The sequence below is a fragment of the Dama dama genome, chromosome 4, assembly GCF_033118175.1.
Source record: "Dama dama isolate Ldn47 chromosome 4, ASM3311817v1, whole genome shotgun sequence".
Classification (NCBI taxonomy): Eukaryota; Metazoa; Chordata; class Mammalia; order Artiodactyla; family Cervidae; genus Dama; species Dama dama.
The window spans coordinates 6705311-6718412 of NC_083684.1; positions in this window are offsets into that span (position 1 = coordinate 6705311).

Sequence of the window (13102 nt, forward strand, 5' to 3'; positions counted from 1 at the left end):
TTCTGACCATCTGAGTTTATTCAGTTTTAACAATCTTTTCATGAAGGGAACAGCAGACAACAAATATAATTGTTAAGATAATCACCAAAATTATAGTTCTAGACCCAATGTTATGAGTAAAGCTCTGAAACTGTCCATGTGGATCTAGCCCAGATAATTGATCAGCCAATTGTTTAGCTAAAGTTCCCATACTAGTGGAAGAGGGCAGATTATTAGAAAAGGTTTCACATATTTCTTTTTTGTAATAACTGTACATTCAAAAGGCATTATCATATATGTTTTAAAAATGAAACTTGATTTGTTTCCAGTTGTAGCCACTATTATAGAAATGAACAAGAGTAACATGAAATTGAGTAGAATTTCAATCATATTTTAGCATCATCTGTTTTTGTACATGTGTTCATTGATCTGCAACCCATTTGATGGCTGTTCTCAGTTCTTGTATTTTTTTTTTTAATATCCTCATCTATTTGAGCCTGAGTGGCCCACATAGTATAAGCATCCTTAGTCCAATTTTGGATAAAATTATGTGTCTGAAAAGAGGTTTGTAAAGCAACACCAGTGACAGCAGCAGGGGTGCAAATGGCTATTAATCCCAAAATACTAAAAATCAGCCATCCAATGAATCATTTAGATTGCCGGAGCAATTTAGTAAGCAACCGGGAAGCAAGTCCAGCCATGGGACCTTCTTCCTAGGACCGTTGGAGATTTGTTGGTAACCATAGACTAGGTCGAGATGGAAGAATTAAAAGAGAGTCATATTTTAAGGAAATAGAGGAGTTAAGACAAGTATATAATCTGCAATTTATGCAAGTTACAGAATGTATAGTCTTATTGAATTGTAAGTTTCCTATAGCTATAACAAAAGGAAATGGAACACAGGCTTGTATAAAATATGATTGATTACAGTGAAAGAAATAATTGCTATGGCTATGATTGGTCTTTGTGAAATGTCCTGTCCAAGTCTCAAGTTCCTCAGTGCTTGCAGCAAGCTTCCAGATATCCCAAGTTCAGGCCCAGTCTGTTTATCGAGGATGATTCGAGGACGACGGGGAGCCATTCCACTGTCATGTCATCCAAGAAGTCCTCTGTCATGGTGATGCCCTATTGTAGTATCGGTAACCTTCCGTGCCACTCGAGTAATGTAATCACATACAGTACTGTTAATATCATCTGAGCAGTTAGATAACCACATACCGTGGGGTACCCAATCAACAATTGTATGATTGGCTAAAAATATTAATTTTTCTGATTTAGCCTGACATTTGTCCCAATGAACAGGAATATATTTAAAATTCTTATTAGTAAACCCTTGGCATGTTGTTCTTTGTTCTTTCCCTAATTCTTTTCCTAAAGTTTCAGTAGTATAAACATGGTTCACTGACAAAGAAAGGGCAGTAAATAATCCAAGTAGTGTCTGAAAATCCTTTTCTGGAGGCAGGATGAAAGCCCAAGTTTGTCGACTAATGTTTATACATAATTCTGTTGGGCCCATACATAAAGGAAGGACTTCATAACCTAGAATGATATTAATTAGTTTTTCTTTTTCTTCAGGATGAGAGGGCCCCTCCAAGTTTCAAGGAGGGGGGATATGTGTTGACTCATTAGTGGATATGATTGGTCCTATATCTGTTTATTTTACAACCTACAATAAAAAAGGGGGATTAGGTATATAAGCCCAAGAAGTGTGATCAATCAAGTCAGCCTGAGTGGGGGAAGCAAAAGCAAGCAAAGCAAGCATAGCAAAGAAAAACATTTTCAGGATTCCGAGGCATTCCCTGTTGAGAAATCAGATTTTCAGTTTGATTAGTAAGGGTTTTTATCTGTCCCCAAGTAGGGAGATCATAAGGTCGATGAGGTCGAGTGCAGCATTTTTTGGAAATTTTTAATGTCACCATGGCTTGTATTGGAATTTTTTCTTCTTGGGTTTTTTGCTGTTTCATCTCTAGTCTGAATGCTGAATTCAACCCCCTAGGTTGAATCTTCTGAAGAGGAAGTCATGTGAGCTCGTTGGATCCATCTGGAGAAAGAGAAGCATATCTTTTCCCTGTAAGATTAGTTTTTTAGATTTACATTGATTAGTTAACCCGTCTTGATATCAAATGGGCAAAGGAAAGGAGGTGTCCTTTAATGTTTCAAAACTTCTTCTTTTTTTTTTTTTTTTTTTTTTTGAGTTTTTTGCTTTTGTCAAAACATCTCCTTGTGGTAAGTTTAAAAAGTTTAAAACAAATAAGGCTATATTAACAATAGTTTGGAAGCGATAATAATGAAAACTTTCTTAGGAAATATTTTAGTCCAAAAGAAAAAAATCATTCAGAAATCTGTTTGGGACTGGTATTTGACTGTGGTTTGTGTTATTTGGGGCAAAGGATTAGGAGTAACCATTCAAATATATTTTCCTAAGTGAAATTATTGAAAAGGTGATGCAGAACAACTTGACAAATGAAATGTTGCTCACATCCAAATATATTTGACCTTGTACTTGAAAAAGAAATGCAGCTTAGCAACTGTTGAATCTCACTGTTCAGTGTGTTAAAGAGGATGACTACACTTCCAAGACAGATCTGAAAAGAAGGCGAACATTCTACATTTCTGATATTCTTGGAAACAAATAATCCATTCGGAAAAATGGTGTCTTTTTTATGCCGTTTTCACCCTGCTTTAAGAATCTTACAGATTGGAAACAGAAATAAAGTCACATCAACAATAGTTATATGCTTAAAGACTACACTACACCAGAATCTAGTAAAGTTTGCTCTGGACAAGGAGGACAAAAGTGTTCTTGTGTATTTCCTCTTATTTAATTTTTTATTTGCAGTTACAGTGTGTAATGTGTTTGTCCAATCATGTCTTGTATTTGTGGACTATAAGGAATGTCTGCAATCTGTTTAATAGAGAATGAATGTAAAAATTGTTTGAACTGCTTAGAAATATAGGCAGAGTCATTGTCTGTTTTTATAGAAATAGCTGTTCTCATTATCATGAAGTAAGTTGATAAGTGGGTTATAACATGTTGTGTAGTCTTACCTTAGAGAGGTGTTGCCCCTAGAAAAGAAGAATTTGTATTGATCGAGACATGTGAGAAGGAAGAGGAAGAAAGTTCAGGACAATGAGTTACATCTATTTGCCATAAAATTTTCCTTCATTTGTCATAAGCCCTTTTAAAATTATAGCATTAAACATCCCTAAAAGTTAAAAGGCCAAAACAAAATATGATAGCACAATAAACAAATGCAATGTTTATTTCAAATAAACATCATACTTTGTGGTTTTCACTGTGATCCACCCAAGCATTTCAACTGCATTTTCCAATATATTTGCAGTCTGAATGTATCTGATAACCAAAGTTAATTCTGTTAAATGTTGTTTTCTCCAATTTTTTTTTGTTTCTAATTTGGCCTAATTTGGAGAAAGAACATTTGCTGTAGCTAGAACAACAATGAAAAACTAGCCTAGCAAACCCTATGCAAATACTACATTATTCTATAATAAATGTTTCAACAATTAAAAAAAATTTGTATTCATCATTTTATTTGCCATTTCTTATATATTTTTATTAAAAGCATATATTTTATTTTTCTATAGCCACCATGAAATGTCTTGTATGTTAGCATTTTACAGATTGTTGAACATATTTATCAAATCATATTATATTATATATACATCCATTCCTATACAAATATATATTTATATTCATTAACAGCTCAAAATCTCTTCAGCTCTTCTGCAAAAAAAAACCCCTTGTAAGAGTAAGCCAATGTTCAGCAATTAAAGCTTTAAAATCCTACTTCATTTGGAAGTGACCCAGCCATTCAACAAACTTCTACTACTTAGTTCAGCACAACTCCAGGAACCTAAGTCACTCTAATCCCAAGGGACCGCTCCAGATTATAGATAATAGATCATTTTATCAAAAATACAATTATTTTTAATAGAGCTTATCTAAAAGTTTTCATCTCATCTATATATTTGTGTATATATATATATATATATATATATAGAGAGAGAGAGAGAGAGAAAGTTACCTTTTTGTTAACAAACTTAGCTTACCCCAAACCAAGGCATAACAAAAGTATTATATAATATTGATGACTCAAGACATGTCCCAACTAGATTAACAAATAATTATATTTAAATCACATTCACGTTTAAATAAACATTATACCCAACATTGAACACCCTTCAGTTCATGTAAAACTGAATCCAAATAGAGCTCATTAACTCCACACTATCTAAAAACAAAGACATACATTGAGACATAGATAATTTTAGATACATAGGCATAGTTCTCCGTTTGAAATTTAAAATATCTTTTTGTTTTATTTATTTATTTTGAGCTCCACCAATTTGTTAATGGCTGGAGTCCTAGATAGAGTGGGCTGTGTATCCCAAGGACATGATAAGAGTTAACTTAAGGTTTTTTCTTAGGCCTGTTTTTGTTTCCCAGGCAGAACTGGAGCCCCCAAAAAAAATATTTTAACAAGTTAACCTTTTCTTAACTGCACGTGCAAGAAGAACCGGTTTTGCAATTTCAAAAAAAGATTTTATTTTCATCAGGTTTCTCCGGAGTCTAAAGAATATCATAGCCATTCAGTGTCAAAAATATCATTTCTCCTTTTTGTAGCTATAGTATATTATTAATGATATATGCATGAGGGAATTGTTGTCACATATGAAGTAAAGCCTTGGCTACAAAATTTTGACAAACACTAGGACTATTATGGAGATGGCAATGGCACCCTATTTCAGTACTCTTGTCTGGAGAATCCCAGGGATGGGGGAGCCTAGTCGGCTGAAATCTATGGTGTCGCATAGAGTAGGACACAACTGAAATGACTTAGCAGCAGCAGTAGCAGGACTTTTAAGCATACCTTGAGGTAACATAGTCTACTGAAATCTTTTATGAGTCCCGAAATGATTAGGATAAGGGAGAAAGTTAAACTCTCCTGGTCTCAAGGGTGTAAAGGTATATTAAAAAAGCAATCTTGTGAATCAGTAATAATAATGTGCCAATTTTGACGAATAGTAATAGGTGATGGGATCTCTGGTTGCAATGCACCCATAGGTTTCATAAAAGAATTAACTTTTTTAAACTCTGTTAAGAGACACCATTTGTTATATTTCCTTGTTATAACAAAAATAGGAGAGTTCCAAAAAGAGCAAGTTTCTTCAATATGTTTCAATTTTAATTGTGTGTTTATAAGTTCTTTAGTAGCTTGTAATTTTTCTTTTGTAAGGGGCCATTGCTTTGTCTAAATAGGCTCATAATTTTTCTCAGTTATTTTAATAATTTTTTTGTTTGTTAAATGAGCAGTGGCCCCTAGGAAAAATGGGGAATGTATATCTGAGTTTGCCATTGCATAAGTAAGTCCCTTCCTATTAGATTAAGGGGTGCATCTATCACATAAGGTCTTAATGTTGTAGGTTGGCCTTTTAGTCTATCATATGGGTAGATTTGAATATTTTGATAAATTTCTCATACTTTGGTTTGAGAAATTCCTGCAATTTGGCAAGAGACCTTTTGTATAGGTCAGGATTTGGGCCACAAGTGTTTGGAAATAATAATAATATTAGATCCAGTGCCGAGGAGACCAGAAAGTCTTTTACCATTAATTTTGATATTTATATTTGGTCGGACATATTTAAATACCAATGATGTCCATAAGGATTGTTTTTGATCTGTATTACCAAATCTGCCTCTCCGTACATTATTAGAGGAGTTAATAGAAATGTAAGGCAAAAGAAGTAATTGAGCAATTTTGTCCCTGCTTTTGAATTGCCATAGAATCTGAGCTGACATCATAATTTTAATTTCTCCTTTATAATTTGAATCAATTATTCCAGGGTGAACAGTAATTCCTTTAGAAGCCAAATTAGATCAGCCAAGTAAAAGACTGAAGGTTTGTGGGGGCAGGGGTCCAAAAAGTCCAGTAGGTACTCTAGAAGGGACTGCTTAAGAGTAAAGTAAAAAATCATTTAGGGCTGGTATATTAATGGCAGCACTGCTGGACGTTGAGGGTTTGAGGGAAAAGATAGAATTTGCCCCTGGTTTTTGTTGTAGGGGACCTGGGAGGTCCCCTGTTTGGAGTTTCTTGGAATAGGTTTTCCTTCAATATAAATTTTAATTTACTGTCTTTGGCCCAGTGCATTCCTCTGTGGCAGCAAGGGCAAATTTGTGGAGGTTTTTTATTAGCCTTATTAGGGCAGTCCCTTTTTAAACGGTTTTTATCTCCACATGTAAAGCATCCTTCATTTCTCTTTTTAAAAGGTAGTAGCCATTGTTTCAGCTAGTATTTGCATCTTTTAAGTTTTTGATCCTAGATTGTGACAAGCCTTTAAAAAATTGGTAATAGTCCTAGTCTCACAAATTGCAGCTATAGCTCTTTGACATTGCTGATTTGCATTCTCATAATCAAGTAATTTCTCTAGCTGTTTTTTTTGTTTGTTTGTTTGTTTGTTTCTTCTCCCATTACAGTGTGGGAAATAGCAGCTTCTAATCTAGCTTAACAATTAGTGTAACTCTTCATTAGGTTTCAACAAGGCAGAGACTTTTGGAGTTGCAACTGTTGGCAGAGGAGAAGCATTTGGAGCAGCCAGGGCAGGGCTAGTAAGAAAATTCTGAGATATTTTGTATTGTTTTAATTGGGCCTTTTGTAAAGTTTAATCATTTAATTTGTATTTATGTAATAAGTGTTTTGTCTGTTGCTGAATATTGGAAGGGCTAGATTGTACCTTGAAATTGCAGAATTATGGCTTTAATAAGAGCCCATAAGGGCAAGAGATCAATTGGAATATTTTTCCCTTGTGTGGCTGCTCATTTAACATTTTCTTTGACCTGGAGCCAAATTTATAAGTCAAAACTGCATTTATCAGGAAACTAAGGATTATGTTCAACTACTGTTTGAAGGCAAGCCTCTATTCATTGGCGTGAAACCAGAAGTCCCTGAAATTTAAACAAATGGTGAAGTAAAGTAGAAAAATAATGGGGCTGGACAGCCTTTTAACCCATGCCTTAGTACTTACCAACCTCAATAGGTCCCTGAGTCACTCCACTCAATATGCCACGTATACCAGTTTCCCTGTTCCTTGGCGACATTGGTTGGGGTCCCTTAATGGACGAGAACCATGTGGTATGGAGTCGACAATAAGAAAGTAAAAGAGAGAAAGAGGCTGATATCCCTAGGTTTACACAGAGGACCCATAAAGTCCTTGACACAGGACTTGCATCACTCATGAAGGCACCAGGCGCCCTCTCGAGGGGGTCTTAGAAGCCTGGGCAGAAAAGTGAGCACGACGGGTCTCCACGCTCCAGAGAGTCAGCCAGAAAAAGAGAGAGAGAAAGAGAGAGAGAGAGACAAAAAAAGACCCGGGGACCTAAGCTCTGATGGAGCAAAGGTGCTTTAATGATTTTTCTATGAGTATATACAGGCTACAGGAAATTAAACTTCTTTCGGAAATGATAGAGATCAGAAAACCAAACGTACGGCAACTGTTACCAAAAGAACAAGGGGTAATGTTAGTCACAAGGTCAGGAGACAATCCATATCTCAAGAAAGGGGAAAGAGACTAAGCAGTTTTGTCCTAAAGAGAATGTTTACAAAAGGAGACCCAAGCCTGCCTCAGACAATAACCTCAGTCCCTGGGAGCAGAGTGCTGTTCCACTTGAAAAGGGATAAAGGACTCATGAAAGACAGCACGTAGGAATCCTCCCGTCAAACATTCCCGGACACCTGGGGTGTATTCTCGACTTACGATGGGGATGGCCCTTCAAAACTCGTGTTTGTTCAGCGACGTCAGGACTCATGTCTAGTTGCGAGGGACACCTCAGGATTCTCCTCGAGGTTTGACAGGGCAGCAGGGACGCCTCTCGAGATGAGGCGGGAGACCCAGGACCCCTTTCCAGTTGCCACAGGGATAGTGGGATTCCTGTCAATTTTCAAGAGGAGTCAGGCATTGTCTCCTCTTGTAGCATTGAACTCCGTGTTCCTCTCGAGTTGTCAGAGGGATGTGAGGCCTCCTATCGAGATGAGGCGGGGAACTACGGCTTTCTATAGGGTCTCCACAGGGGATTCAGACATCCCTTCATCTTGAGAGATGAAAGACGAGCCTGCATTCAAGTCACTGCAGGGAAATCCAGCCTTAATTCTAGTCAGGGAATCTCAGTGTCCATTCCACTTGAGGCAGCAAACTCAGGGTCCCTCTCACATACCTATAGCTGAGAGAAGCCTCCTCTTGAGGTGCTTGTGGAAAGTTGGCATTCCTCTTGAGTCAAAGCCAGGGAATCAGCTCTCATCTTGAGATGATTTGGGGTGCACGGAACTTTTGTCAAGTTGCTGTGCTGGACTTGGTGTTCCTGTAGACTTGGGACGTTGTTCTCCAGGTATCTCTGGAGTTGCCTAAAGGAAGTCAAGTCACTTGTCGTGTTCGATGGGGAACGCGGGATGGCTCTGGAGCCAATGCAGGGGAATCGGGCCTCATCTCGTGTTGATTTCGGGTACACGGAGCTTTTTCATGTTGCTGCGGTGACCTCAGGTTCCCTCTATACTTGTGACAGTGTTCTTGGGGACTCTCTGGAGTTCCATCAAGTAAGTCAAGGCTCCTTTTGTGTTTGATGTGGAACACAGAATTGCTCTGCATGCAATTCAGGGGAATCGGGCCTCATCTCGCTTCGAGAGATTATAAAGATAAAGAGGTTCTAAAGATTTTAATCCATGAAATTATCCCCAGGTTGGATTGCCACGGAGCTTTCAGAGTGACAATGGTTCTGCCTTTGAAGCTGCTGCAACTCAGGGGGTGTCTAAAGCTCTATGAATAAAATATCACTTACACTGTTCCTGTAAACCCCAATCCTTAAGGAAGTTTAAAAAAGCTAATGACATTATCAAAAGACATCTGCATAAATTAACTTGAGAAAAAGGACAATTGGTTTAAAGTCCTACTCATAGCTTTAATGAGGAGGGACTGTCCACTTTTGAATGTATTTGAGGAAAGCCTTTCTTATGCATAGACATAGTTATAGAATCTGAAGCCTTGGACTTTACTAATTATGTAACTCAGCTCTCAGCTTTTCAACAGGTACTAACAGAACCCTGGGAGTTGACTCCTGACCCAGCTTGAGTCAAGCAAGCCTCGATTTGAGCCAGGAAACGAGGTCCTCCTAAAAACATTGGGATCTGGGGGCCCATCCCTTGAGCCCCTCTGGGAAGGCCCTTACCAGGTTCTTCTTTCTTCTCCCACAGCTGTCAAAGTGCCAGGAATTGATTTGTGGGTACATCACACTCGAGTTAAGAAGTGGCACCCTGACCAGAACTAAGTGACTTCATTTTATGTCTTTACTTTCTATGCTCTGGCTTTGTACTTTTCAGATGGGCATGATAATCTATGTAAGCCTACTTATGCTGACTCCAAAAATCCTGAGTCTGCCGTTTGAACCTCAAGACAATGCTTGGGCTCACTCCTACGCAGCATTTCACAGTCAGTCTAACTTCTGGGTCTGTGGAGAGCTCCCCTCTTCATCAGTGGAAGGCTTCCCGTGGTGGACATCTCCACTTCAAGGAAAGGACTTTCTCCAAGTCTGCAAATACCTTCAACAACAATCACATGTGATGCCTCTTCTTAAACTGATGACATCTAAAGAACACTAAGATGGACTGATGTAACTATGGGCATAATGTGACTTTCATTTTGATTTTAACTTGGTTTAATGACTATTTTGCCTTACATCTGTAACTGTATAATGGGGTTTTCTAACCGTCTAAAAGCTTTTAAGTTACAAATGGTCGTCCAAGCTCCTATGAGTGCCACAGCCTCCGCTAACTATTACTTGGGGCCCCTGGATCAGAGACCCTCATTATTAGGGTTAGGAGAATATGTTGCCTTAACAATTTAGGGACCACGCCCCTAGGCAGCAGGAAGTATTTATGAAATGAAAACAATACCCCTTTCCCTTGGCAACATAATCCTCCTTAAACAAAAGGGGGAAATGAAAAAGTCAATTCCTCGGCAGATTGATAAGAAATCCAGGGGTCCCCAAGGAGAGAGGGGTCTGGAATTCTCAAGGAGGAAGGAAGGACAAACTTTTTTTGTCCCTCTACATTCCTTATGATTATATAGCAATAATGTATCCTGCTTGAGGACAATCTCTGGAAAAAAAAAACCTTTGGGCTAATCCTGTTATCTTAAGGTGTAAATTATGGGAGTAGGTCTAGCAAGGTCTTTACAACCTCCAGACATTCTTTTGATTCACTGTAATAACTAATTACCTTGGACGTGTTGTAAGAGGGCATCAAAGGGCAGACACACTGAAACCATAATCACAGGAAACTAGCCAATCTGATCACACGGACCAAAGTCTTGTCGAACTCAATGAAACTAAGCCATGCTATGTGGAGCCACCCAAGATGGAAGGGTCATGGTGGAGAGGTGTGACAGAATGTGGTCCACTGGAGAAGGGAATGGCAAAACACTTCAATGTTCTTGCCTCGAGAACCCCATGAACAGTATGAAAAGGCAAAATGATAGGATACTGAAAGAGGAACTCCCCATAGCCCAATATGCTACTGGAGTTCAGTGGAGAAATAACTCCAGAAAGAATAAAGGGATAGAGCCAAAGCAAAAACAATACTCAGTTGTGGATGTGACTGGTGACCAAAGCAAGGTCCGATGCTGTAAAGAGCAATATTGCATAGGAATCTGGAGCGTTAGGTCCATGAATCAAGGCAAATTGGAAGTGGTCAAACAGGAGGTGGCAAGAGTGAATGTTGATATTCTAGGAATCCGTGAACTAAAATGGACTAGAATGGGTGAATTTAACTCAGATGACCATTATATGTACTACTGTGGGCCGGAATCCCTTAGAAGAAATGGATAGCCATCATGGTCAACAAAAGAGTCTGAAATGCAGTACTTGGATGCAATCTCAAAAATGACAGAATGATCTCTGTTCGTTTCCAAGGCAAACCATTCAATACCACGGTAATCGAAGCCTATACCCCAACCAGTAATGCTGAAGAATCTGAAGTTGAACAGTTCTGTGCAGACCTACAAGACCTTTTAGAACTCACATCCAAAAAAGACGTCCTTTTCATTATAGGGGACTGGGATGCAAAAGTAGGAAGTCAAGAAACACCTGGAGTAACTCAAAGGCAAATTTGGCCTTAGAGTACAGAATGAAGCAGGACTAAGGCTAATAGAGTTTTGCCAAGAGAACACACTGGTCATAGCAAATGCCCTCTCCCAACAACACAAGAGAAGACTCTACACATGGATACCACCAGATGGTCAACACTAAAATCAAATTGATTATATTCTCTGCAACCAAGACGGAAAAGCTCTATACAGTCAGCAAAAACAAGACTGGGAATGGACTGTGGCTCAGATCATGAACTCCTTATTGCCAAATTCTGACTTAAATTGAAGAAAGTGGGGAAAACCACTAGACCATTCAAGTATGACCTAAATCAAATCCCTTATATACAGTGGAAGTGAGAAATAGATTTAAGGGACTCGATCCAATAGACAGAGTGCCTGATGAACTATGGATGGAGGTTTGTGACATTGTACAGGAGACAGGGATCAAGACTATCCCCATGGAATAGAAATGCAAAAAGTCAAAATGGTTGTCTGAGGAGGCCTTACAAATAGCTATGAAAAGAAGAGAAGCAAAAAGCAAAGGAGAAAAGGAAACATATTCCCATTTGAATGCAGAGTTCCAAAGAATAGCAAGGAGAGATAAGAAAGCCATTCTCAGAGATCAATGCAAAGAAATAGAGGAAAAGAACAGAATGGGAAAGACTAGAGATCTCTTCAAGAAAATTAGAGATGCCAAGGGACCATTTCATGCAAAAATGGGTTTGATAAAGGATAGAAATGCTATGGACCTAACAGAAGCAGAAAATGTTAAGAAGAGGTGGCAAGAATACACAGAAGAACTGTACAAAAAGATCTTCATGACCCAGATAATCACAATGGTGTGATCACTTACCTAGAGCCAGACATCCTGGAATGTGAAGTCAAGTGGGAATTAGAAAGCATCACTAAGAACAAAGCTAGTGGAGGTGATGCAATTCCAGTTGAAGTATTTCAAATACTGAAAGATGATGCTGTGAAAGTGCTGCACTCAAAATGCCAGCAAATTTGGAAAACTCAGGAGTGGCCACACGACTGGAAAAGGTCAGTTTTCATTTCAATTAGAAAGAACGGTAATCCCAAAGAATGCTCAAAATACCACACAATTATGCTCATCTCACACAATAGTAAAATAATGCTCAAAATTCTCCAAGCCAGGCTTCAGCAATACATGAACCGTGAACTTCCAGATGTTCAAGCTGGCTTTAGAAAAGGCAGAGGAACCAGAGATCAAATTGCCAATATCTGCTTATCTGCTGGATCATTGAAAAAGCAAGAGAGTTTCAGAAAAAAAAAATCTATTTCTGCTTTATTGACTATGCCAAAGCCTTCAACTGTGTGGATCACAATTAACTGTGGAAAATTCTGAAGGAGATGGGAATACAAGACCACCTGACCTGCTTCTTGAGAAATTGCCTGTATGCAGTTCAGGAAGCAACAGTTAGAACTGGACATGGAACAACAGATTGGTTCCAAATAGGAAAAGGAGTATGTCAAGACTGTATGTTGTCACCCTGCTTATTTAACTTATATGCCGAGTACATCATGAGAAATGCTGGGCTGGAAGAAGCACAAGCTGGAATTAAGATGGCCAGGAGAAATATCAATAACCTCAGACATGCAGATGACACCACCCTTATGGCAGAATGTGAAGAAGAACTAAAAAGCCTCTTGATGAAAGAGAAAGAGGAGAGTGAAAAAGTTCGCTTACAGCACAACATTCAGAAAACTAAGATCATGGCATCAGGTCCCATCACTCCATGGGAAATAGATGGGGAAACAGTGGAAGCAGTGTCAGACTTTATCTTTTTGGGCTCCAAAATCACTGCAGATGGTGATTGCAGCCATGAAATTAAAAGACACTTACTCCTTGGATGGAAAGTTATGACCAACCTAGATAGCATATTAAAAAGCAGACACACTACTTTGCCAACAAAGATCCATCTAGTCAAGGCTATGGTTTTTCCAGTGGTCA